Here is a 25,687-nt window from a genome sequence, read left to right on the forward strand (position 1 = left end):
TGAGGCACCAGGCAAGTTCAAGAATCCTGGAGTACATAGCCTATCCCTTTTCCAGCAGATCTTCCCAACCCAGGAATCGAACTGGGGTCTCCTGCATTGCAGGTGGATTCTTTACCAGCTGAGCTACCAGGGAAGCCCTCTGCACAGGAAACAAATTTCAAAAACCCATTCCTGCCACCAACAAAGTCAACCAATAAACCAGAAAAAATATTTTCAACTAGCCTCACAGACAAAAGGTTCATCATTCTAATTTGTAAGTAGGAGTAGAATTTCTAGGAATTGATGAGACTGAGCACAGCATTCTAATTGGGCAAGATTTGAACAGATAGTTCACCAAAAAAAACATAAATGGCCCTTAAGCCATATGAAAATGTGTTCACCTGTACTCATGATAAATGTAAATTCAAACCACATTTAGATATACCATCTTTCACCATCGGACTGTAAAAACCCAGAAGTATCAGTACGCAGTCTGCCGACAGACCGCGGAGACACAGTGCTACGCGAGTGTGAAGCGGCAGACACCGGAGGAGGGCAACCTGACAGGCCCTGTCCCAGCTACAAGTGCACTTCCCCGTGACCCAGCAGCGTCCTGTTGGGGAACGTCTCCTCCACACACCTGCACCCAGGCAGAATGGCCCCAAAGTCACATGTTTAATGGAAAGGATCGGAAACCACCTAAATGTCCCTCCATATGCGATAGGTTAACAAAGACACAGTGCATCTCCATGATGGAACATTACCAGGACGCTAAGAGGATTAGAAGAAAGGCCTCCGTGAACTGGTTTGGGAAAAGGACCCTCTAAGCTACGTAGTTAAGTTAAAAAAGGCAAAGTGCCTAACTGTGCTGTAGTATGCCAAGTTCTGTGTTAAAATGTGGAAAATGAGTATTTTTATCATTGTTTGAAACACAAAAATCATCTAGAAGGATACATGCTGAACTCCAAGTGGCTGCTTATTCCACGGAGATGTGAATAACAGAGAGGAAGAGAGATTCTTTCATTTTGAGCCACGTGACTGGATTATAGTGAATGGATTTTCTAAATTCTACATTTAAAAAATCTGTATTCTAGATGTTTCTGTAATTTCAGCTTGAGGAAAAAAGACAGCTTGAGAAAAACTGGCAGATTTGTGCCACTTTTTCTATTTCAATTATCAAATATTTACTGAATGCCTACTGTGCACCAAGGAAAATATCTGAAATGGGATGTGGAGGAGAAACATAAGATGTACAAGGCCGTTTTTCACCACAGATGCTTACACTGTTACAGGGGATAGAGGAGCAAAGACCCAGAGACAGCAAGACAGACAGACAGACACACACAGAAAGGAAGTGCATGACAAGATGCTAATTTGGCGATACAACCAGAAAATGCCAAAGTGAGGAAAAGCATGATTAAGGTGAACTGACTTCATTTCAGGAGGCTGTACTGAGGGCAAAGCACCTGAAGCCTGAGAAGAATTGGCAGAGACAGAGAGACACGTGCGGTGTACAAAGCAATCCAGACAGGAAGCTCAAAGTCTGCAGCCTTGGCTAACAGTCTAAAGAAAGACACATGTACAACAACGGTCACTGCACCACTATTTACAGCGGCTAGAGCATGACAGCAACCTAGACGTCCATCAAGACATGACTGGACAGAGAAGATGTGGTACGTACATAGACAACGGAATATTACTCAGCCACAAAAAGGGACAAACTTGAATCATTTGCAGAGACGTGGATGGACCCAGAGTTTGTCATACAGAATATGAAGTAAGTGAGAAACAGAAAAACAAACACATGCTGCTGCTGCTGCTGCTAAGTCGCGTCAGCCGTGTCCGACTCTGTGCAACCCCAGAGACGGCAGCCCACCAGGCTCCCCCGTCCCTGGGATTCTCCAGGCAAAAACACTGGAGAGGGTTGCCATTTCCTTCTCCAATGCATGAAAGTGAAAAGGGAAAATGAAGTCGCTTAGTCCTGTCTGACTCCTAGCGACCCCATGGACCGCAGCCTATCAGGCTCCTCCGTCCATGGGATTTTCCAGGCAAGAGTACTGGAGTGGGGTGCCATTGCCTTCTCCAATATTAGCACATATATGTATCTAGAAAAACGGTACAAATGAACCTATTTGCAGGGCAGGAATAGAAACGCAGGTGTAGAGAACAGACTGGTAGACTGTGGGATGGACTGGAATTGACATACACACACACCATGTGTAAAACAGGCAGCTAGTGGGAGGCTGCTGTACAGCAAGGGAGCTCAGCTCAGCGCTCTGTGATGACCTGGAGGGGCGTGGGGTGGGAGAGATGCTCAAGAAGGAAGGGACATATGTACACATACAGCTGATTCACTTCACTGTCCACCAGAAACTGACACTGTAAGGCAGCTATACCTACCCCTCCCCAAAAGTTGATTATTCATAATTTTACACATCTCCAAGAGGTTGGGGAGCTGCATAGGAGCCAGGGTAGAAATCAGAATTCTGTGTTAGCATGCAATACCACAGTAGCTCATGCAGTTCTCTGGATTTGAACGTGGATAGAATTAATAAGACAGATAAACTTGGGAAGCAGTGTACTGCTTTGATTAAACTGAAATTCAATAGTCATCTACTTTCAACTTCAAACTTTTCCCTTGGAGTGAAGAAGAAGAAAGAAGCTATGTCTTTAACACTTTTTTGTTTGTATGTAATATATGTATGTGTGTGTGTTTGTGTGTGATCCCACAAACTGTGTGGTCCTGCACAGCATGTGGGATTTTAGTTCCCTGACCAGGGATCGAACCTGTGCCCCTGCAATGGAAGCACAGAGTTCTAACCACTGGACCACCAGGGAACGCCCTCTTCAATCCTTCAACGACAGCAAATTTGCCTAATCCACTGAAATACATTTCGATTGTTTGGGAGCCTTATTCCAACCCAAGAAAAGGCAGATTGTTTCACTGGGCTTTGAAGCCAGCAAGCCAGGTTTCACCCCCACTTCCAATCCCAGCACTACCAGCTTCGAGCTGTGTGACTTCAGGTGAGTTATTCAAGCTTTCTTATTAAGCAACAATTTCCTAATCTTTAAAAAAGGAATCATAATATTGACCCTTAAGAGCCATCATGAAGGTTAAATTAGCTCAGGCACAAAAAACGCTTAGCACAGGGGTTGCCGTGCAGGAGTTGTGTGGCCACAGTTCGTTTCTTTCCTTACAGCCCTTAAGACTTGATCGATGGTGGCATTGTCGATTTTTAAAATGTTAATAAGTTGCTTAGCACAAAATTGTAAGCAGCCATTGACCTGCTCCTTATTTTCTTTAGGATCAAAGTCGTGATGAAGTCCAAGATGTAATTAAATACTTACTGGAGAATCTATATGGTCAGCAAGACTGTAAAGAGAAGCATACTTTTAGATTCTGAGTAGAATGAGAATCCATCAGAAATCAGAAAGGAAGGCCTCTCTCTGCCTGAAGGACAGTCCCGTAGACAGCAATAAACCAGGAAAGTCACCCAGGAGCCAAAGAATTCTGCTGTGGATGGCTAACCCTATGCTTATTATCTAATGGATGGCTAATCCTATGTTTATTATCTAATGGCTGCCATCTGAATTCACAAGCAGTAAATCTGAGTCAAAAAACCTTTAATTTTCCGTTCACTGTGCGTTTCTCACAGTTTAACTCATACCCATGCCTCTTCCTGAGAGCAAAAATAAAAAAATGTTACTCAGTCGTGTCCGACTCTTTGTGACCCCATGGACTGCAGCCCACCAGGCTTCTCTGTCCATGAGATTTTCCAGGCAAGGATACTGGAGTGGGTTGCCATTTCCTTCAAACAGGAGCCAAAAAAGAAGTCTCTTGGTAAATCCCATAGGGCATCCGGAACTGGGAGGAAAAGGCAGAAAAAGAAGCAACAACTGCCACCACTACAAAAAGCGGGCCCTTTATGAAAGGCCAGCCTACTGGAACTCGGCTCAATGTCATACGGCAGCCTGGCTGGGAGGGGAGTTTGGGGGAGAATGGATACGTATATATATATGGTTGAGCCCCTTTTTGTCCACCTGAAACTATCACACAATTTGGCAAAACTCTAATATTAAATTAAAAGGATTTCTTTTTAAGTGGCCTCTTGAAAATGTTCAGGTTGTGTTTGAAAATTACTTAGGGAATTCCCTGGCCACCCAGTGGTTAGGACTCCATGCTTTCACTGCTGAGGATGTGGGCTGGATCCCTAGCTGGGGAGCTAAGATCCTGTAAACTGCGTGGCACAGCCAAATTTCTTTTAAAAAGAATCACATTTAGGTGTCATACACACCCCTCCCTGCTACTAATTTAAAATAAAATATTTTCAAAGCCTGAGGTACAGCATGTCAGGGTTTTGCTCCATATACTGACTTCAGGGGGGCTGATGAGAAATGCTGAGTATAGCCATCTGCAGAAAATTCTGAGGCAAGAGTCACCACTTCTACCTGGGAATATGACTCACCCTAACCTAGGAAGTCACCCCATGTGTCCCCTCCCTTAGCCAGTTGCACCAGGTCAGTGGGGTGCCTGCCTGACAAATGAGGGTGAGGCCAAAGAGGGGAACAGGTAGCGGAGAATGTGCGTTCAGACCGTGAACACAGAGATGTTCAGACCGTGTCCAAGACTGCACACACACTCGGGTTTTGTGACATCTACCAGCCTCCTGGTTTTCCCAGCTTTCTTCCTTGGATCCCTGGGCTCCCGAGCATTGGAGGAAGGGACGCACAGACATTCTCTTTGTATTTACTGGCCCACACGGGCGTGAAGGAGAGACGAGACTGGACACGGAGAATCAACCCTAGAAAGAGTGCTTCCAGCCAGGGAAACCAGCAACAAGCCAGGCAGGGAGTCTAGTCTGGGGAGCTCATAAGAGAATCGGGGACCGCCTGAGGCTTCCAAGCATTGCTGCACCATCCACAAGAGCAGCAGGGAAACTGAGTCCCACAGCACAGCGGGCAGGGTGGGGGGCGGTCAAGACCGCATTTTCTCAAGGCAGTGGCCTTGGTTCAAATCTGTGCTCTGCCACTCATGAGTTGGGAGGCACAGTAAACTCACGTAGCATTTTACTTTCTAAAATTATATCACCTACCTCATAGCGCTGTTGGAGAATAACATGGAAAGAAATAGGTGAAGCACGTCATGTAGAAAGCAGGCAATACACGTCACCATTACCATTCATAAAATAATAAAAATGAGGCATTGTGAAAATGAAAGATTAAGTGGTCCCAGAGTCAAATTAAGGATTTAAAGGTGGTTTTTATCGGAGTACTTTGAGCAGACATAGCCTTACCTTAACTTTCTTAACTTAAAAAACAAAAAGGGTAAATTAAGAATAATCATCCTAATTACTGAAAAAGTTTGCTTCAGAGAAAAAAGTACAAAGCACATCTACTATGATTGCACATTTGTGAAAATCCATCTGTTGTTGAACACAAAGTGCCTGTAGACGGCTCCAGTGCGGCATGGGTACTGAAAGCAGAGAATTAGTATAAATAAGTAATGGGCCATTTCCCATTAGGATTTTGGAATAAACAAAGCCCCAAATTGAAAAGATCATCAGCTGGTCCTAAAAATGCCGTCAAACGTGTATCAAAAATTTATAACTAGGCTTGCCAGAGATGAAATTAAAAAGCTAAAAAGGAGTAAGGGAGGTGGTTATCTCAAATATACATCCGTGGCAACTGCTTCTGTAGAAGATTTTTCTGATGGGAAAAACTTCAGAGAGAAAATTATAACAGCCTGCAAATGCCATTTAATTTTGGTGCACATCTTCCTCACGTCCCTGAATTCTTCCACAGCAAAGGGGAAAAAGAGACACTAGATTTCAGTCAAACAGCCCCAGGAAGGCAGAGAAATCAAACTGGCCTGGTTACAATTTTGAAAAATAAATTCAACCAACTCAAATAATTTCATCACATTCTTTCCCTCTTCCTCTTAAAAAAAAATTATATGCCATTTCTAAATACGTGTGTTAGTTGCTCAGTCGTGTCTGACTTTGTGACCCCATGGACTGGTTCCTCTGTCCATGGAATTATCCAGGCAAGAATACCAGAGAGGGTTGCCAGTTCCTTCTCCAGGGGATCTTCCTGATCCAGGGATTGAACCTGGGTCTCCTGCATTGCAGGCAGATTCTTCACTGTCTAAGCCACTAGGGCAGGAGTTTGGAAAAGTAGAGCGAGCTGAGTATAATTTTGAATAGTTAATCTTGGGAATGAACTTGGAAAATGGCCCAGTTTAAAACATTTTATTTCTACTCTAGGTTTTAAGCTGAAGTGACAGAATATTAAAAATAATAATAATAATAAAAATAAAAAGGGCAAATGAAACCATCTCTAAGAAGCTATTAAGCCAAATATTTAGTAGAATAGATTCATTTTAAAAATATTCCACATTTATTCAGATGTTGCCTGCCAGGAAATCAAAATTCTGAATAATTTTAAGGCCCTGAATGTAATATTTTAAAAACTTTAGGCTTTTTCTCTTTTGGTTGACGTTGAGGTATGTGTACTTTTGGAAGAAAGGAAATAAGCCATAGTTTTAATGCTTAGTTTTCACATATTTGGGCTGCAAGCTTTGGAAATTTCTTCCACTGTCCTCTGCGAATCCTTCGCACATCTTAAAGACGTTCCACTAAGATTTAAAATACACACATAAAAATGCGTGCAAACATGTGTGCAAAGGAAAAGTCATGGTTTTCCCCTGAGAGGCAAGCGCTCTCCTGTTTCTAAACATATCACCCTGATTATACATGCAAATGCTAGATCTCTGAAAAATCGGGACACGCAAGTGCAGTATTTCTAGTTCTTGCAGATAAAAGGAAAGAAAACTTGACATTTCCAGCTTGCTTTCTCTCTCAACATTTTCAGCCCCCAAATAAATTCTGCTGACTCTTCTCTTAAAGCTAACCTAACTGTTCCAGAATCCCTAACCCATACTCTTGGCCCAAACCTCCGTCTAGATCAAGTTGAGGGTCCCAAATGGGCTGAAAGCACTGGTCTCATGCACTTGGCACCCTTATCACACAAAATCCTTTTTTCCCCACTTCCTCACCTTCTGCCATTTTCCAGATCCACCTAGAAAATGATTATATGCAACCTTTTTTTTTTAATATTTATTTATTTGGCTGCACTAGGTTTTAGTTGCAGCACAGGCTTAGTTGCCCCACAGCATGTGGAAGCTTAGTTCCAGAACCAGGGATCAAACTCACCTCCCCTGTGTTGGAAGGCAAACTCTTAACCAGTGGCTGCTGCTGCTAAGTCGCTTCAGTCGCGTCCGACTCTGTGCAACCCCATAGATGGCAGCCCGCCAGGCTCCCCCGTCCCTGGGACTCTCCAGCCAAGAACACTGGAGTGGGTGCCATTTCCTTCTCCAATGCATGAAAGTGAAAAGGGAAAGTGACGTCACTCCATCGTGTCCAACTCTTTGTGACCCCATGGACTGTAGCCCACTAGCCTTCTCTGTCCATGGGATTTTCCAGGCAAGAGTACTGGAGTGGGGTGCCATTGCCATCTCCACTTAACCAGTGGACCGCCAGGGAAGTCCCTACGCACAATTTTAAAACCGTCCATACATCTACCCTCTCAGCTCTTGCTTCTTTCATCCATATCCCATGCTTGGGACCTTGCGATTCCAGGTCCCAAAACTCCTGTTCCATGCTTTGTTCTAAGAGCATGAGGATTCCCTCCTACTGTCCAAGTCCCATTCTCTCCATTCCTCCTCCTGTGAAATCACAGAATTTCAGAGCTAGAAGAAACTTCAAGTCTACTCCTCCCACTTTATAGACCTAAAAACTACAGCCTCAACAAGGCAGAATGAAGTATACCAGAGGAGGACCCAGACTGCAAGCCTCGTTCAAGATTTAACCAAAGAGCCTGACACTCAGCCCATCCAGCTGGTCCTTCTCAATTAAATGAGGACTTAATCATTAAAACAGAGTCTGGCAGAGGGGTGGGACAAATGGAGAGACTGGGATTGACATATACACACGACTACATATGAAACAGATATAATTAATAAGGACCCAAATATTCACTGGAAGGACTGATGCTGAAGCTCCAATACTTTGGCCACTTGATGTGAAGAACCATCTCATTGGAAAAGACCCTGATGCTGGGAAAGATTGAAGGCAAGAGTAGAAGAGGGCAGCAGAGGATGAGATGGCTGGATGGCATCACTGACTCAACAGACAAAGAGTCTGAGCAAACTCTGAGAGACAGCGAAGGACAGGGAAGCCTGGCATGCTGCAGTTGATGGGGTGGCAAAGAGTTGGACATGACTGAGCAACTGGACAACGACAATAAGGACCCACTGTATAGCACAGGGAACTCAACTCAGTACTCTATAAAACTGCCTATATGGGAAAAGAATCTAAAAAAGAGAGGCTGCATCTACAACGGACATTTCACTGTGCAACAGAAACTAATCAGTTCAGTCCGGTCGCTCAGTCGCGTCCGACTCCTTGCGACCCCATGAAACCAATCAACTGTGCTTCAGTAAAAATTTAAATTAAAAAAAACCAGTGTCTGACACAAGGTTGACATTAAAATATTTGATAGAAAGGATGAAAGCTGATATCCATTATCCATTTTCACCTTGCCTCTTGCACATTCACCTGTTATAAAAATACACACGCAACACTCCTTTGAAAGCAAAATAACGGTGTACTATATTCTCTTAGAACTGCAGATCCTCCAAGAAAATCATCTTATTTAATATATGTTTGTAAATAACATGAAACAAAGACTTTCTAAGGCTTTTAAGGCTTCATTAAGTCTTTAACAAAGACTTTCTTTTTAACAGAAAAAGAACTCTGAAAACAAGAACCAGAAGTTTCTTTAACTTAATTATGTTAGAGCCACCACATAAAACCCAGAGTAAACACCACACTTAATATAAAAATTTTAGTTTCATTGCTTTTAGTCTTACAAACAAGATAACGATTCCAATATCATCACTGTTTGACAGTACTAGAGGCATGAGCCAAAAAATAGGAACAAAAAAAAAGAGGTAGAAGGGCAAGAAGGAACAAAAACAGTCACTGATTGTACATGTGACCATTTTACAGAAAACAAAAAGAAAATTAGTGAGTCCAAAGTTGCCAGATACATGATAAACTTAGAATAAGTCAACGCCGTTCCTCTGTATCGATAATAACTAACCAGAAAATACAGTAGAAAATAAGATATTCATAATAACAATAAAAATTCTGATGTACAGGTATTAATCCAATAAGGAATACATGAAACTTTCATTCAGAAGTTCTTTTAATTCTGTGAAAAATAATCCATGAAGGATTAAGAAAATGAAGACACACAGGCCAGGTGAATGAATGGAGCAACACCTTTATAGTGTTTATAGTTGACTTTTATAGATGTCAAATCTCCCAAATAATTATATCGTTTTTCTAATAAAAATTCCAGTGGGATTTCTTGAGCAACTCAACAGATTTAGTATAATACATGAATAGAAGAATAAAGGTTTGTGAAGGGTCAAGTAAATTTTTCTCAGAAAAAGAAGAGGGGATCACCCTCCCAACAGATGCAAATACTAAAAATAGCAAAACCACAGTGATTATATGTGGTATTCATGCAGGAACTAGCAACTGCAGTGAGAACTGGAAAAGAGGGTGTGAGATAAGTTTACGTATACATGAGAATCTGGTATATTGCAGACACAGCACCATAAACCAGTGATGGTGGTGGTTTAGTCGCTAAGTTGAGTCCAACTGTTTTGTGACCCCATAGACTGAAGCCCGCCAGGCTCCTCTGTCCATGGGATTCTCCAGGCAAGAATACTGCAGTCGGTTGCCATTTCCTTCTCCAGGGGATTTTTCTGACCCAGGGATCGAACCTGGGTCTCTTGCATTGGTAGACGGGTTCTTTACCACCGGGCCACCAGGGAATCCCAAACCATAAATCAGTAGGACAGAACAAATGTTACTGGGGAAAGCAAACATATGGCTGGTTTTCTGCCTTACAGGGTATATACAGAGGAAAAAATCTAAATGTAAAAAGCAGAAACACAAGCTAACAAAAGACGAGGTAGGAGCTCAACTCTGTAATTTGTAGATAAGCATTTCTGAATCAAGACCAAAGGCTCAGATCACAAGCAGAACAATTCGATGGACTTGACTACACTGTGAATAAATTTTGATTCCATGAGAAAACTGGAAAAATCACAAGTGTGCAGAGACTGGGAGAGGACAGACTAATATTAGAATATAAAAGGTGTTCCTAGAAAAAGAAGTCAGAAAATACTGTAAAATATGTGCAGAGGATAAGAACAGGCATTATATAGAAGGAGACACCTGAGTGGCTAACAATGTATCAAGATAATCAGAGAAATACACATTAAAATTACCAGGAGATTCTACATCCACCAGATTTGCCCAAAGAGCCAAACATTCCCAAAAAATGGAAAAGAAAGGAAGAAACTGGACCCCTGCTAGCGGGAAGACAGACTGCTACAGCCATTCTGATAGCAAGACAGCAGAATCTTGTGAAAATAGAGATGTATGTTCCTTACGATCCTCAAACGATCTGGGCAGGCACTCAACAAACACGCTCCCAATCATATACATACAGTGATACATACAAAGGCATTAACAGGTAATGAGGGTGGGGAGTCTGAGCCAATGTAGGCATACAGCAGTAAGAATCTGTAAATAACAGACCTCACACAGTAATATACAGGCCACAGTTAGAAGGCATGACTTTGATGTGCACAGAGCAACATCAGTAAAATTTGAAACGTACTTTTGAGTTAGAAAACTTTAAGACGATGACAGTAAGGATAATACCACTTATGTCAAGTTCAAAACACAGATACAAGACAAACAAAGACCTGGGTATATCCTAGGAATCGGTACCGACAGGGATGAGGGGAATGAGAGTGGAGAAAAAAAGAAAATAATTTTAAGTTTCCTTAAAAAAATTTTTACGAGAAGACTTGTTTGGACTGATGAGCTTTCCATGACCCAGTAATGATGGTTATAACTTTATTTACAAGTATATTTATAAGAGCTAACACTTACATGATACCCAGAAACTGTATGGACTTAACAGAAGCAGAAGGTATTAAGAAGAGGTGGCAAGAATACACAGAAAAACTATAAAAAAAAGATCTTCATGTCCCAGATAACCATGATGGTGTGATCCCTCACCTAGACCCAGACATCCTGGAGTGTGAAGTCAAGTGGGCCTTAGGAAGCATTACTACGAACAAAGCTAATGGAGGTGATGAAATTCCAGCTGAGCTATTTTAAATCCTAAAAGATGATGCTATGAAAGTGCTATACTCTATATGCCAGCAAATTTGGAAAACTCAGCAGTGGCCACAGACTGGAAAAGATCAGTTTTCAATTCTAATCCCAAAGAAGGGCAATGCCAAAGAATGCTCAAACTACCACACAACTGCACTCACTTCGCATGCTAGCAAGGTAATGCTCAAAATCCTTCAAGCTAAGCTTCAACAGTATGTCAACGGAGAACTTCCAGATTTAGAAAAGGCAGAGGAACCAGATATCAAATTGCCAACATCAGTTGAATCATCAAAAAAGCAAGAGAATTCCAGAAAAACATCCATTTCTACTTTATTGACTATGCTAAACCCTTTAACAGTGTAGATCACAAGAAACTGTGAAAAATTCTTAAAGAGATGGGAATACCAGACTACCTTACCTGCCTCCTGAGAAACCTGTATGCAGGTCAAGAAGCAACAGTTAGAAGTGGACATGGAACAGACTGGTTCAAACTTGGGAAAGGAGTATGTCAAGGTTGTATACTGTCACCCTGCTTATTTAACTTATACGAAGAGTACATCATGTGAAATGCCAGGCTGGAAGAATCACAAGGTGGCATTAAGATTTCCAGAAGAAATATCAATAACCCCAGATACACAGATGTCACCTCCCTTATGGTAGAAAGCGAAGAGGAACTAAAGAGCCTCTTGATGAAGGTGAAAGAGGAGAGTGAAAAAGCTGGCTTAAAACTCAGTATTCAAAAAACGCAGATCATGGCATCCAGTCCCATCACTTCATGGCAAATAGATGGGGAAACAGTGAGAGACTTTATTTTCTTGAACTTCAAAATCACTGCAGGTGGTGACTGCAGCCATGAAATTAAAAGACGCTTGCTCCTTGGAGGAAAAGTTATGACCAACATAGACAGCATATTAAAAAGCAGAGAAATTACTTTGCCAACAAAGGTCTGTCTAGTCAAAGTTGCAGTTTTTCCAGTAGTCATGTACGGATGTGAGAGCTGGACAATAAAAAAGTCTGAACGTGGAAAAACTGATACCTTCGAACTGTTTTGTTGAAGACTCTTGACAGACCTTTGGACTGCAAGGAGATCAAACCAGTAAATCCTAAAGGAAATCAGTCCTGAATACTCATTAGAAGGACTGATGCTGAAGCTCTAATACTTTGGCCACCTGATGCAAAGGAAAGATTGATGAAAAAGACCCTGATGTTGGGAAAGATTGAAGGTGGGAGGAGAAGGGGACGGCAAAGGATGAGATAGTTGGATGCCATCACCGACTCAATGGACATGAGTTTGAGCAAGCTCTGGGAGTTGGTGACGGACAGGGAGGCATGGCGTGCGGCATGCAGTCCATGGGGTCACAAAGGGTCAGACACGACTGAGCAAATGAACGACAACATACAATACCCACTACATACCATAAACTGTTAAGTAATATACACCTTATATCACTTTATGACTTATAACAAAGGACTTAATAAATCTTCAAATAATGTAAATCGTTAAAGGCTTACAGTCCATCTTTATAACACCACGAGGCAGGTACTACGGTTTCCATTTCAGGAATGAGGCACAGAGAGACGAAGTTTTCCTCGGGTCACACAGCCCGTAAACAATGGAGCTGAGACTCAAGTTCACACGAGAGGCTTCTGCAGCCCACTGTACTTGCTAGAGTGATTCATCATTCTCTTCAACTGAGGTCTGAAAAAGTCACCACCCCTCTTTGTAACCATAACTAATAGCTTAGTTAGCATTTGGGGGGGATTTCATTTTAATATCAAAGCCCTATACAGCGAGCCCATTCTCAAATACTTGAATACTCAAATATTTAAACAATGAGCTCCTTAAGGCCAAAACACACTGATTTAATCATTTTAAATCAATTACCCATAATAATGGAGGCAATGTGGTATGTCTAGAGATGTCAAGGATAAAACGCAGCTCACATTCTTCATAGCACTTAGTGCCTTTTACCTAGAGGCAGTCTGTCCAGGCCCCACTGTCCTCCCAAGACCATGACCTCCCCCAGGCCCAGGACGTTGTCTCACCAGCCACCGTGCACCCTGCGGAACCTGACGCAGGCCTCATCTCGTAAGAACTACGAATGCAGTAAATGAGAGCAATGAATCCCTCAAGCCCAATTTTAACCACGGATTACACCACTGCTCCCTGACCAAAAACCTAATTTTAAAAATATCAACGACTCGCTGAATATCTCCTCTCCTTTCCCAAGAGGCAGCAGACTCTGGAAAAGATACCACTCCTGCTTAACTCTACACAAGACCTAAAATGTTCAAAATGTAATCGAGTACAGCAGCAACCAACACACATTATTGAGAGATTCAACAGGTATTTATTGAGCGCCTACTATGTGCCAGGCAGGCTTCCCTGGTGGCTAAGACAGTAAAGAATCTGCCTGCAATGCAAGAGACCAGGGTTTGATCCCTAGGTAAGGCAGATCCCCTAGAGAAAGGAATGGCGACCCAATACTCTTGCCTGGGAAATCCCATGGACAGAGGGGCCTGGCAGGCTACAGTCCATGGGGTCACAAAGAGTCGGACACGACTGAGCGACTAACACTCAGTTTACTATGCACCAGGCACTGCTCTGAGCAACAAAGATACAACAATAAGCTAAATAGATGAACAGCTCTGCCTTCATGGAAGCAGCCTTTTGGGGGAGACAAAGAGACGGACATAAAAGAAAGTGTTTTAGATATTACAGAATAACCTAAAACAGGAATAACAATTAAAGTAATACACAGTCGTTGTTTAGTTGCTAAGTCACGTCTGACTCTTTGTGACCCTGTGGACCGTCTCCTCCAGGCTCCTCTGTCCATGGGATTCCCCAGGCAAGAACACTGGAGTGGGTTGCCATTTCCTTCTCCAGGGGATCTTCCGAGCCCAGGGATCAAACTTGCATCTGCTTCACTGAAAGGCAGATTCTTTACCACTGAGCCATCAGGGAAGCCCAGACAGAGATAGGAGGGCTTTCCAGTTTTAGACACGTGGCCAGGGAAGGCCTAGAGAAAGGGCGACAGCTGATGTAAAGAGCTGAGTGAAGCAAAGGAGTGAGTCAGGACGACAACTGGAGGACAGTGTTCCAGGCAGAAATGCAACAGGCGGAAGGTCCTGGGGCAGGAGTCTACCTGGCATGTTTTAGAAAGGAGGACAGCACGTCTGGGGTGAAGTGAGCAAAGCAGGAGCTGAGGCCAGAGAGGGGAACGACTGGAGAAATGCGCTCCTGTACTAGCCGCTGCAGACAATGCCAGGCAGGCCACGGCACCTCGCATCGCCTGGGGCTGATTCAGACATTCGCAGTGATGAGCCAAAAGAACACTGGGTTCCATTAAGCTCTCTTCCTCGGGGCCACATTCAGGCATTAAATGGTTATGTGCATAGAATTTACATATGTCTATATAGCACAGATCACATCCACTGGATCATTTTCATAGTAAAATTGTATTACTACTGCCCTGCAGATGGGTACCAGGTATATTCATGATTTATTCCCTTCCCTATTTCTTCTCACCTCTCAGTATCATCAACCCAGAAGGTGTTTTATACCAGGGATGAATCACAGAACAAAAGGAGACTGCATGCCAAGAGATTCTATAAATGATCACCCCATAACATGTGGGGAAAGCGTCACTTACAGCAGGTCGAGCCAGCAACGGGGATTTAAAAGTCCAGCGCAATTCTCAGACAGAACGTTTCAAGAAGCAAATGTGATATTTTCCTACAGTCAATAACTAATCTCTGACAGATGCACTCCTGTCTACTTAGAGATCATTACCTCCTCCCCGAATGCTCAGGGACAAAAGCATGAAGCTCCAAAGGGCACTCTTACTTGGGTTTCAAAATGCTTCCTGTAGAAAAACATTCAATGACACCATTGTCAACATGCCTCAGCTGCATACAGAATTCTACACAGGATTTGTGAAAAAAAATCCCACTGATTATGTATTTCAAGTTCAGTATTACCACTGAAGTTAATATGGAAACGCAAGATTTGCTAACAGCTCAGGGAAGTTGGGTAAACAGCACCTGACTAACCCCACAGCGGGGCTTCCCAGGCGGCGCTAGTGGTAAAGAAGCCCCCTGCCAATGCAGGAGACAGAAGAGATGTGGGTTCAATCCCTGGGTCAGGAAGAGCCCCTGGAGGAGGGCATGGCAACCCACTCCAGTACTCTGCCTGGAGAATACTGGAGACTGAATCCCATGGACAGAGGAGACTAGTGGGCTATAGGCCACAGGGTTGTAAGGAGTCCGGACATGACTGAAGGGATTTAGCATGCATGCACGCAACCCACAGGAAGCTAGTTTTCCTGAAAATGCTGTATCTGATCAGAAACTCTGAAGCTACTGATATCTGCCCCTTTCCTTCCCGATGGACTTATTATATGCATGTAACAGACACATGTCAATATCCTGCACCTAAGTAAAGTGTTTAGTTGCTTCAGTCATGTCTGACTCTTTGCGACCCCATGGACCATAGCCTGCCAGGCCCCTCAGCCCGTGGGATTTCCAAGGCTAGAATGCTAGAATGGGTTGCCATTTCCTTCTCCAGGAGATCTTTCCAAGCCCAGGATCTTCCAAACCCAGGGATCAAACCTGTGTCTCCCACATTGAGGAAACACTCTTTACCACTGAGCCAATCATCACTCCTCCCTAAGTTTCCGAAAAGCACTTCTTACCAAAGAGAAACAAACTGTAAGTTCACCAAGTGAAGTCGCTCAGCTGTGTCTTTGTGACCCCATGGACTGCAGCCCACCAGGCTTCTCAGTCCATGCAATTTTCAAGGCAAGAGTACTGGCGTGGCTGCCATTTCCTTCTCCAGGGGATCTTCCGGACCCAGGGATCAAACCCGGGTCTCCCACATTACAGGCAAACGCTTTACTGTCTGAGCCATCAATGTGAGAGGAAGGTTCACAAGCTTATGCTAAAACTAAGCTAGGCTTATTATTATTATCATTAATTTTTATTGGAGTATAGTTGCTTTACAATACTGTGTTAGTTTCTGCTGTACAGCAATGTGAACCAGTTATGTGTTAACATATATCCCCTCTTTGGGGGGTTTCCTTCCCATTTAGGTCACTATAGAGCACTGGGTAGGGTTCCCTGTATACAGTAGGTTCTCATTAGTTAATATCTGTTTTACACATAGTATCAATAATGTATATGTCAGTCCCCATCTCCTAGTTCATTCCGCCCCTGCCCTTTCCCCCTTGGTACCCATATGTTTGATCTCTATGTCTGTGTCTCTATATCTGCTCTGCAAATAAGATTTAAAACACAAAGCAATTTAGACTTTGTGTCTAGAATTTTTAAGAAACCAGACACAAGACTTGACAAGTATACAGAGCCCAAAAGATTATTTTCCCCTGCAACTGATTTCTGTACCACAAAGGAAAAGAACCAGACTCACTCTCGGATCTCTCCATTTTTCTCAAAGAATCTGAGACAGGCTATCATTAGAAGTATGAGTGGTTTAAGCACTTGGCCCCATCATTCCAATCACTGAAATCTGCAGGACCTGGTCCAGCAAATAAGTATCTGGCAAAGCTGGAGAGCCAGAAGGACCCCCAGTGGGCACCAGTAATTTCCATGCAGAGAGTCTGTGGATGGAGTCATTAGAGGCAACCCAGAGAAAGGTTTAGGCAAGATTATACGTGAGGATTTTTGCAATGCCCAATCTCAGCATATCAGGTAGCAGAGTCAGAAAAGCTCCAGTGGATGTTCTCAGTGTTCTCAATTTAACCAAGTAATTGAATTTCTCACCCCTTTTCGTTCCTTCCATCCACCCTCCAGCCCAGCAGATGCTGACAGCTCACAGCTCACATTATCCACCCCTGGCCCAGTGATGTCTGCACGCTTCTACCCTCCAGGTGAGCTGGGAGGACGACAAAAAGCCAACTGGACGTAGTCCCCACTCTGTTGAGGTTGGTATATGTATTATTTTACCGGAATAATTTACATAGTAAACTGACAAAACATAAAGATGAAAAATAATTCAGACATATAATGAACTCCTTATGAAATCACAAAGTCCTTATGAAACTAAGCTGGATAACTTGAAAAATGTCAACAGAGCTAAGTTGCTAGAAACTGCTGTTGAATTAGATGTGCTCAGGGTAGCTGTAAAATATTAGAAACCATTTCGAAATATCTAGAAAGATTCTGTAATTAGTTTGCTCTGTCCTTTAAAGAAACCAAAACAGATTATATTATAGATACGCTTTCTACAGAAGAAAAGCAGCAGGCTTCTGCCAATAAACACAGGTTTGGTGAAAGGGCCTTGGAACTACATCCGAAGATTGGGATTTTAAGTTAAAATGGAATACGTGTTTAAGGTCATGATTCCTAGCTTTAGCCACTTGTTCATCTGGGGCTTTTAATATTTTAAATTGAAGGTTTCCTTTTTTTTTTCAATTGAAGTATTGCTGATTTACGATGTTAAGTTTTAGGTATACAGGAAAGTGATTCAGTTATACATATACTATATATGTGTGTATATATTCTTTTTCAAATTATTTTCCTTGTAGATTATTATAAAATACTGAGTATAGTTCCCTGTGCTATACAGTAGGCACCTGTTGATTATTTTATGTATATTAATGTGCACATGATAATACCAAACCCCTAATTTATCCCTCCCATCCTTTGCCCTTCGGTAATCGTAAATTTGTTTTCTAAATCTGTGAACCTATTTCTGTTTTGCAAAATAAGTTCATTGGCACCACTTTTTTTAGATTCCACATATAAGCAATACCCCGTGATGTCTTCTTCCTCTGTCTGGCTTCTTTATTCAGCATGGCCATCTCTAGGTCCATCCACGATGCTGCAAATGGCGCTGCTTCGTTCCTCTTGACGGCTGAGCAGTGTTCCACTGTATATGTGCACCACATCTTTATCCACTCCTCCATCGATGCACATTTAGGGTGCTCCCTTGTCTTGGCTATTGTAAACAGAGCTGCAATGACCACTGGGGTGCATGTATCTTTTCAAACTATGGCTTTCTCCAGATGTAGGCCCAGGAGCGGGCTTAGTGGATCTGATGGTAACTATTTTTGGCCTTTTACAACCTCCATACTGTTCTCCATATTTAGCCAACTGCTGTTCATTCAGAGACAGCACCCCCAAGCCATCAGCTGGGAGAACTTCTCCTGGAGTGTCAGCCCTGGGGTTAAACCCTGCTCTCCAGTGAGTGAGCATGACACCACCAGCACCAACACTGGCTCAGCCAAGAGCTCCCGCTCATCACAGGAGAGGGAGAATAGGCTCCAGCTGTCTGTACCTGGGCAGGTCGGCTACACGTTAATACTCAGGGGACAGGGAGGAAGGACAGCCTGACCCTCGTGGAAAATGTGGATGCAAAGTTGTTGGGTGTTACAGACACACAGCAGGTCCTTCTAGGACTCAAACTGCTTCTGGGCTAATGTCTCCCTGTTACAACAGACTCGAGGGCACATGAAGGGGAGAGTTCAACTCTGACCGCTCCCTGCGTGATGGTACACGAGAGATTTTCCTCCTCATTCCTCACTGTCTCCAGAGACCCCACTACCTGCTGAAGAGTTCAAAGCAGTCATTTTTAACAAGAGGGTTTTGTCTTGTATTAAAATCTAATTGGCTTCCTGCTGTTTTAACACTTAGTAACTTGAATAGATCAAGTGACTTAATTCCATCAAAATGAGTAACAGGAGAAAAAAGACATGAACGCACTGGGGCAAATACATGACCTTCATGGAACCTGGCTGAGAAAATCCTCTGTGATCAGATACTAGCATTTCTTGGTCCTCCTCAAGCTCTGAGAGACACAGCAGCAGGGGGCAGCAAGAGAGAGATGGGGGATGCAGAAACGGCATGTGCCAGGCCCAAGTGTGTCCTGCCTTCCATCCTCCCAGCCCACGTTCTCATTCCAGCAGTTTCTGAGGCATCCAGCAGTGCCCAGATGCTAGTGCCAGCCTTGGCTGAGCTATTTAAAACCTCCTACTCAAGACTTCCTTGGCGGTAAAATGGTTAACTCTGCGCTCCCAATACAGGGGGCCCAAGTTCAATCCCTAGTTAGGGACCTAGATCCCACATGCTGCAACTAAGAGTTCCCATGCCAAAACAAAGACCCAGCGCAGTCAAACAGATTAATTAAAATTTTAAAACTCCTACTCTCTGACCTGGGGCTGTTCTATGGGAGCCAATTCAAAAAGTCGATGGGAATCAGCTTTCGAGAGGTACAAGGCAGGTTTCAAGGGCAAACTTAGAACTGCAGGAGAGGGACTTCCCTGGCAGTCCAGTGGTTAAGAATCCGAACTTCCACTGCAGGGGATGCAGGTTCGATCCCTGGGCAGGGAACTAACATCCCACATGCCATGCAGTGCAGCTAAAAGAAGTGGAAACTTTCTGGTGGTCAAGTGGTTAAGAATCTACCTGCCAATGCAGGGGACACAGGTTCGATCCTTGGTACAAGAGGATCCCACCTGCCAGGGGGCAACTAGGCCCATGCTCCACAATTACTGAAGCCCTCAGCCTGTGCTGCTACAAGGAGAGAAGCCCCCACACCACAACCAGAGGAGGCCCTGCTCGCCACATCGCAGCAAAAATGAATAAATACATTTCTTAAAGTGCAAGAGAAAATCCTTGATCACTGGGTTTTTTGGGAGCCAGTAGATAAATGACCCCATCTTCTAAACCTGGGGTGGAGAATTCTGAAGCACATGCCTACACTGGTGAACGGTGATTCTGGTTTCATTGCCCTCAGGGGTAAGCAGCACGATAACCTGATTTTTGGCTGCCTCTGTCAATTTCCATATCCCTCTTGCCGGTTTCCCTAACTCCACAATCCTGCACCCAAGCCTTCATCTCTCAGGCTCTGCCCTGTGGGAGAACCTACCAAAACCTAACTAAGCAAACTCCGGAAGATAGCGAAGGACAGGGGAGCCTAGTGTGCTGTAGTTCATGGGGGCGCACAGAGTTGGACACGACTTAGCAACAGAACAACAAGAACCAAAAACAATAGCTATGCACTGTTACAGGGGGAAAGGGGGTGCTGGCTTTCATCTGTCATCAAATCTGATATTTGCTGACCCTCTTCTTCTCTTTCCCATCCAGATTTACTCTCCTAGGTTGACATCAGCATGACATCACATTTCATTTCCTCCTTCCATCTTTAAAGAACTATATTGAGGAATACAGAGTTAAACTTCCAGACAAGGGCCCAATCTAGAGACTGTCAATAGAATATAACTGATTAAAAAGTTCACGGTAGGATACCTCCAGGACATGGGGAGCCACACATTTAATGGTCCCACAGTTGCCAACAGCGCTGGACCCTCAGGTGTGAGCCAAACAAACAAGAACTTCCCCAAACCTCTCAGAACTTCCCCAGTGGTCCAGTGGCTAAGACTCCAGACTCCCAATGCAGAGGGCCCAGGTTCAATCCCTGGTCAGGGAACTAGATCCCTCATGCTGTTACTAAGACCCAGTGCAGTCAAATAAATTATATATATATATATATATATATATTTCTTTAAAAGGCACACCCTCTCTGAAGCAATGACAGGACTGTGGGACCTGGGGCTGTGGAACTAAGATCTGCTGACAGGCAGAGCAGTAAAAGACTGCTTGACCCTGTGAGCAGCTGTTACAAGACCGACGAGACTCCGTCTTCTATTTTCCACCACACACAGAAGATGCTGAACTAGGATTCCTAAAACAAAGTACCAATCACTCTCAATTGGGCAAAAGACTCTCCAACTTTGGGATGGTGACCAAAATCAATACGAAGCAGAGAAATGCTTTGCAGGCAGCAATATGTGTGGGTTCCCACAGAGAGCTCCCAGGATCTAAGTGGTCTTCCTCAATCTATGATTTTACTTTACAACCTAGGGCATGAGGAGCAAGATGAAAGCCTCACCCAGAAGAACTGAAAACAAGTTCTCACGCAAATACACGTACACATGCACAAATATTCACAGCAATGCTATTCACAAGAGCCAAAAGGCAGGGACATCCCTGGCGGTCCAGTATTTAGGAATCTTCCTTCCAATGCAGGGGATGCAGGTTAGATCCTCAGTCAGATAACTAAGATCCCACAAGTCGTGAGGTGCAGCCAAAAAAAAATGGTTGCTTCATGTTATTTGAACTTCATCTTGGGTTTTACAAAATGAGAAAAAATGATTGATGCCTTAAGAATCAGACTACCCTGCACAGACGACTCTCACACAATCCGTGTCTGCCAGCCTCTCCCCACGTCCTCCTACTCACCTTGAAAGGGCTTCTTTGTTTCTTTTTAAATAAGTTTTTATGGAACTTATTTTAAGGCTGATCTTACTTCCCCTTCATGCAGGCAGAACTGTAAACCCAGGAATAAAAACTGAAAGGCATTTACAAACCTCAGCTCAAGTTTTTGTAGTAAAACGTAAGTCAACTAACACAAGAGTAGAAACTATTTGCACAAACGATCACAAATTGCTAACCGTGGGAGTTCTGCATTGGCAAAACTGTGCCATTCTTTCCTCTCTTTTCCAAGCTTTCTTATTTCCAATTATACTACTTTCATAAATGAAAAACTTAAATTAATTCTATTGCCCTGGAATTTCCTCTGATGCCGACTGTATTACACATAGCACAGAAACGCAGGAGGGGGCAGGGCAGATTTCAGCCCGTGATGCTGCCAGGCACAGGTTCCAATCAGCGTGCACAAAGAAACTCTCTCACACAAGTCCAGGTACCCCAGAGAGAGGGAGGGGTGGGCAAACCGATTCTCGTCAGAGATCCCCACGCCTCCGTGGGCGCCCCAGGCAGGTTCTCTTGGTCCCAGCATTGGCCTACTGACAGTCTCCTGCTCACGTGAGCATCCCTTCATGACCTGGAGAAGGATCCCATGCCACTGAGTGGGTCGGGGCCTCGAGAAGATGTGATGGGTGCCTCGCGGAGGGTAACTCTGGGGCAGCTGAACAGTGATACAGTAAGAAATGGCTTTTTTAAAAAACTCTACTTGAAACAATTCCTCTGACGCTGGTGGCTAAATATAAACATCCTGCTCTCTCGACCTTCCTCGGGGGCAAATCGGAAGGCTTTTCCCCAGTCACGCTTCCCCTCTGCAGCCTCTGAGGCCACCCAGCATTCCCGGCCTTTCAAAGTTTCCCAGATATACACCCTCTCCAGATCCCTCCTGCATCTGCACACACACCCTTTTCCTCACGGAGGTCTTCTTAGTTATCCTCCACCAGCAGCTGTGGGTGAACCCTGAGGGCCAGTCTGCAATTCTTTGCATGTACTTTTCAATCCCTGGGTCAGGAAGGTCCCCTGGAGGAAGGCATGGCAACCCACTCCAGTATTCCTGCCTGGAGAATCCCCATGGACAGAGGGCTACAGTCCGTGGGGTCGCAAAGAGTTGGAAGTGACTGAAGTGACTTAGCACGCAGACACCTTTCTCTGCAAAGGACACTTTCTATCTGTGTCTTCAACTGTTGCCTTTACTCACAGGAATTACAAATACCCAATGTCAGCCCTCTAACGAACTCCAGATTTCCAGTCTTCTATAAGATGCCTTCATTTGAATTTATTTACAAAACAGAAATAAGAGTCACAGAGACAGAAAACAAACTTAGGGTTTCCAAGGGAGAAAGGGAGGATTAGTTGGGAGACTGAGCTGACATATACACAGTGCTACACATAAAATAGGTAACTAATAAAGACCTGCTGTATAGCACAGGGGAGAAGGCAATGGCACCCCGCTCCAGTACTCTTGCCTGGGAAATCCCATGGGTGGAGGAGCCTGGTGGGCCACAGTCCATGGGGTCGCGAAGAGTCGGACACGACTGAGCGACTTCACTTCACTTCACTTCATACACGTAATAGACTCAACAAGTGCCTCAGAAATGAAGACAAGGAAAAACAAATACATTATCTTATCTTCCAAAACACACAAGGACAAATTCAGTGGAAATGTTAAACATCTGGTTCATTTTCACCATTTCAAAAAGAGTAAAAAGAGCTCATAAGCCTGTCTGGCTCCATCTTTCTCGGAGATGAGATGAGCATTTTAGGCATCATGTCTGTGACACTCACCACATCTGCTTCCTAAACTCAGACCTTACCAACCCCACCATCTCCTGATCCTGAATCCTTCTGTCCTTCCAGGGCAAAGAACCTCCATTCACGCTGTGTCTTTTATCTGCCACCCTCTTCCCAAGCCCACTCCAGCCCTTCTCTCTACAGTAAATATCAACTCACTCATGCTGGTTGAATCAGCAGCCCCCTAAAACTTCTCTCACCCTCCAGATAGAACAGAGGGGCCCTTCCTTTGGGACTGCACAGCACTGGACTTTGTTCTAGATTATAACTTATTGTTTAGCCATCAGAGTCCCCACTAAACAGTCTCAATGCAGCAGCCACATGGAATCTGTTCTCAAAACCTTGGTGCTGGGGAAAGTACTTAGCATATACACAGTAGTAGTTCCAAGAAGAGCTTTTTGGTTGCCTTTTTTTTTTTTTTAAATATAAAGGGCATTTACCCCTCACAGGAAGTCCTTAAAATCTCTGTGGCCAGCTTCTGTTTGCTTCTTCCTCCTTTTTCTAAACATCTTTCATTGTTCTTCTACGGCTCAGTTAGTTAATAGGGTATGTTAAACTATAAACATGGAGGACTTCCCTGGTGGTCCAGGGGCTAAGACTCCACACTCCCAGTGCAGAGGGCCCAGGTTCGATCCCTGGTCAGGGAACTAGATCCCACAAGCTACAGCAACTAAGAGTTCACATGCCCCAACTAAGACCTGGCGCAGCCAAAGATATAAATTAAAAAAAAAAAAAAAGAAAAAAACTATAAACATGTCCACGATCCTTGGCACTTCCTCCCATGGCAGGGGGAGAGGGGTGGTGTCAAGCTCGAAGTGACACTATGTCTGTTCCACTCCAAGGCTTCAAGAGGCCTTTCAGCTTCTGTTCTTGCTCCTTTGGGAACCCTGGCCAGCCAGCTGTGACCAGAACCAGGGTGGCCTGCCAGGGGCTGAGAAACACTCTTTGACTCCCATCCTAACTGCCAGCCAACAGCCAGTATTATGAGTCAGGCCATCCACGAACACCAGGCCCAACCCACCTGCCATCTGACTACAGACATGTAAGCCGACCGCACGAGAGCCACGGGGCTCAGCTCAGGCAAGACGAGGGGCTCAGCATGGCTGTGAGCTGAGTAAAACGGTGGTGGTCTCAAGGCACTCTGTTTTAGGACGTCTGTTGTTTGTTACACAGCAGGAGATAACTAGGCACAGGAGCTCTCAGGATGAACTGGTAACACTGAAAGCTGGATAGGATCTGAGAATACCTTCCAGTCCAAATCTCTAGAAGGAAAAACGAAGGAGACAGTAAAAAAATATCATAAAAAACTATACTCCAATGAAAATTAATTTTAAAAAGGAAAACTGAGGCCCAGAGAAGCTGAACCACAAACTCCAGGCATACAGAGGCAAGAAAGACTGGGAGATCCCCTTGTTCTAAGACTCACAAGCCTTATCACTTCATAGCACACATAAAGCAGGTCTTTCTCTACATTCAAGGGTCTATTATGTACCCAGAAAATGCTCACCAGATTATGAAGAGATTATGAAGAGAATCATGACACATCCATTCCATTCCATGCAGCTGATTTTTTTTTTAAAGACAGATTCATATACCGGCATGGAAAGATTTCCAGGACTATCATGTGACAAATAGAAAAGCAACTCTGTAAAATTCAAAACAGTTCATAAAAGAGGGCCTCATTTCCCTGTCTTGTCGAAAGCAGTGTCTAAGATGTTGACTTTCAGGATGGGAACTGAACAGAAGGGCCAAGAGCAAGCAGAAAGCTTCGAACATGTAAAAAAGTAAATCCGAACTCCACTTTCTGTCCACTTCCAACTGAAAGTTAAGTGCAAAAGAAACATGCTTTCTTCTTTTCCAACAGAAATACAGAGGTCTGTAGCACACCCCCACCCCAAGTCACCCTCGTGGGCACCCTGAACACACAAAGCTGACAAACTATTCGTCATCATCATAATTACAATATGAATAGCCGCTCTCATTCAGCCTCTCTGAAAGTACTCATTTACTTTTCTTGCAATATCTCTACAAAATACGAGGCAGGCAGGCTCCACCTCTGTTACCAAGTAAGACACTATGGTATAAAAGAAAGCAAACGGCTCAAGGTCAAGGCCTGGGGTGGCACCACCAGAACACCCCCGTCTCCTGGCTCTCGGAGCTCAGCTGTCCCCACTCACATGCTGTGTGCACATCATGCCCATATTTTGAGATGAGCAGGCGCAACTCACATGACGACTCGTGTTGGCTTCAAAAGCCTGCAAATCTAAGCAGCCACCTGAGGTCAGTAGCTGAAGCAGCAGCAAGTCTTCACAAGAGAGAAGACAAGGATTATTTTTTTCTTATTTCCAAGATCAATCAACTCCAGGACTCTT

The 25,687-nt window shown here is 43.9% G+C and overlaps 1 protein-coding gene and 1 non-coding gene across 3 annotated transcripts in view; both read right to left on the reverse strand.

Annotated features, from left to right (window-relative positions):
* OSBPL10 (oxysterol binding protein like 10) overlaps positions 1–25,687 on the reverse strand; it is a 320,496-nt gene that overhangs the window by 175,758 nt on the left and 119,051 nt on the right. The window lies entirely within an intron of this gene.
* Positions 2,746–2,817, reverse strand: TRNAG-UCC (transfer RNA glycine (anticodon UCC)). The gene has a single exon. It is a non-coding gene; the product is annotated as a tRNA-Gly (tRNA).

This window comes from Capricornis sumatraensis, chromosome 10, assembly GCF_032405125.1.
Source record: "Capricornis sumatraensis isolate serow.1 chromosome 10, serow.2, whole genome shotgun sequence".
NCBI classification, from domain to species: domain Eukaryota; kingdom Metazoa; phylum Chordata; class Mammalia; order Artiodactyla; family Bovidae; genus Capricornis; species Capricornis sumatraensis.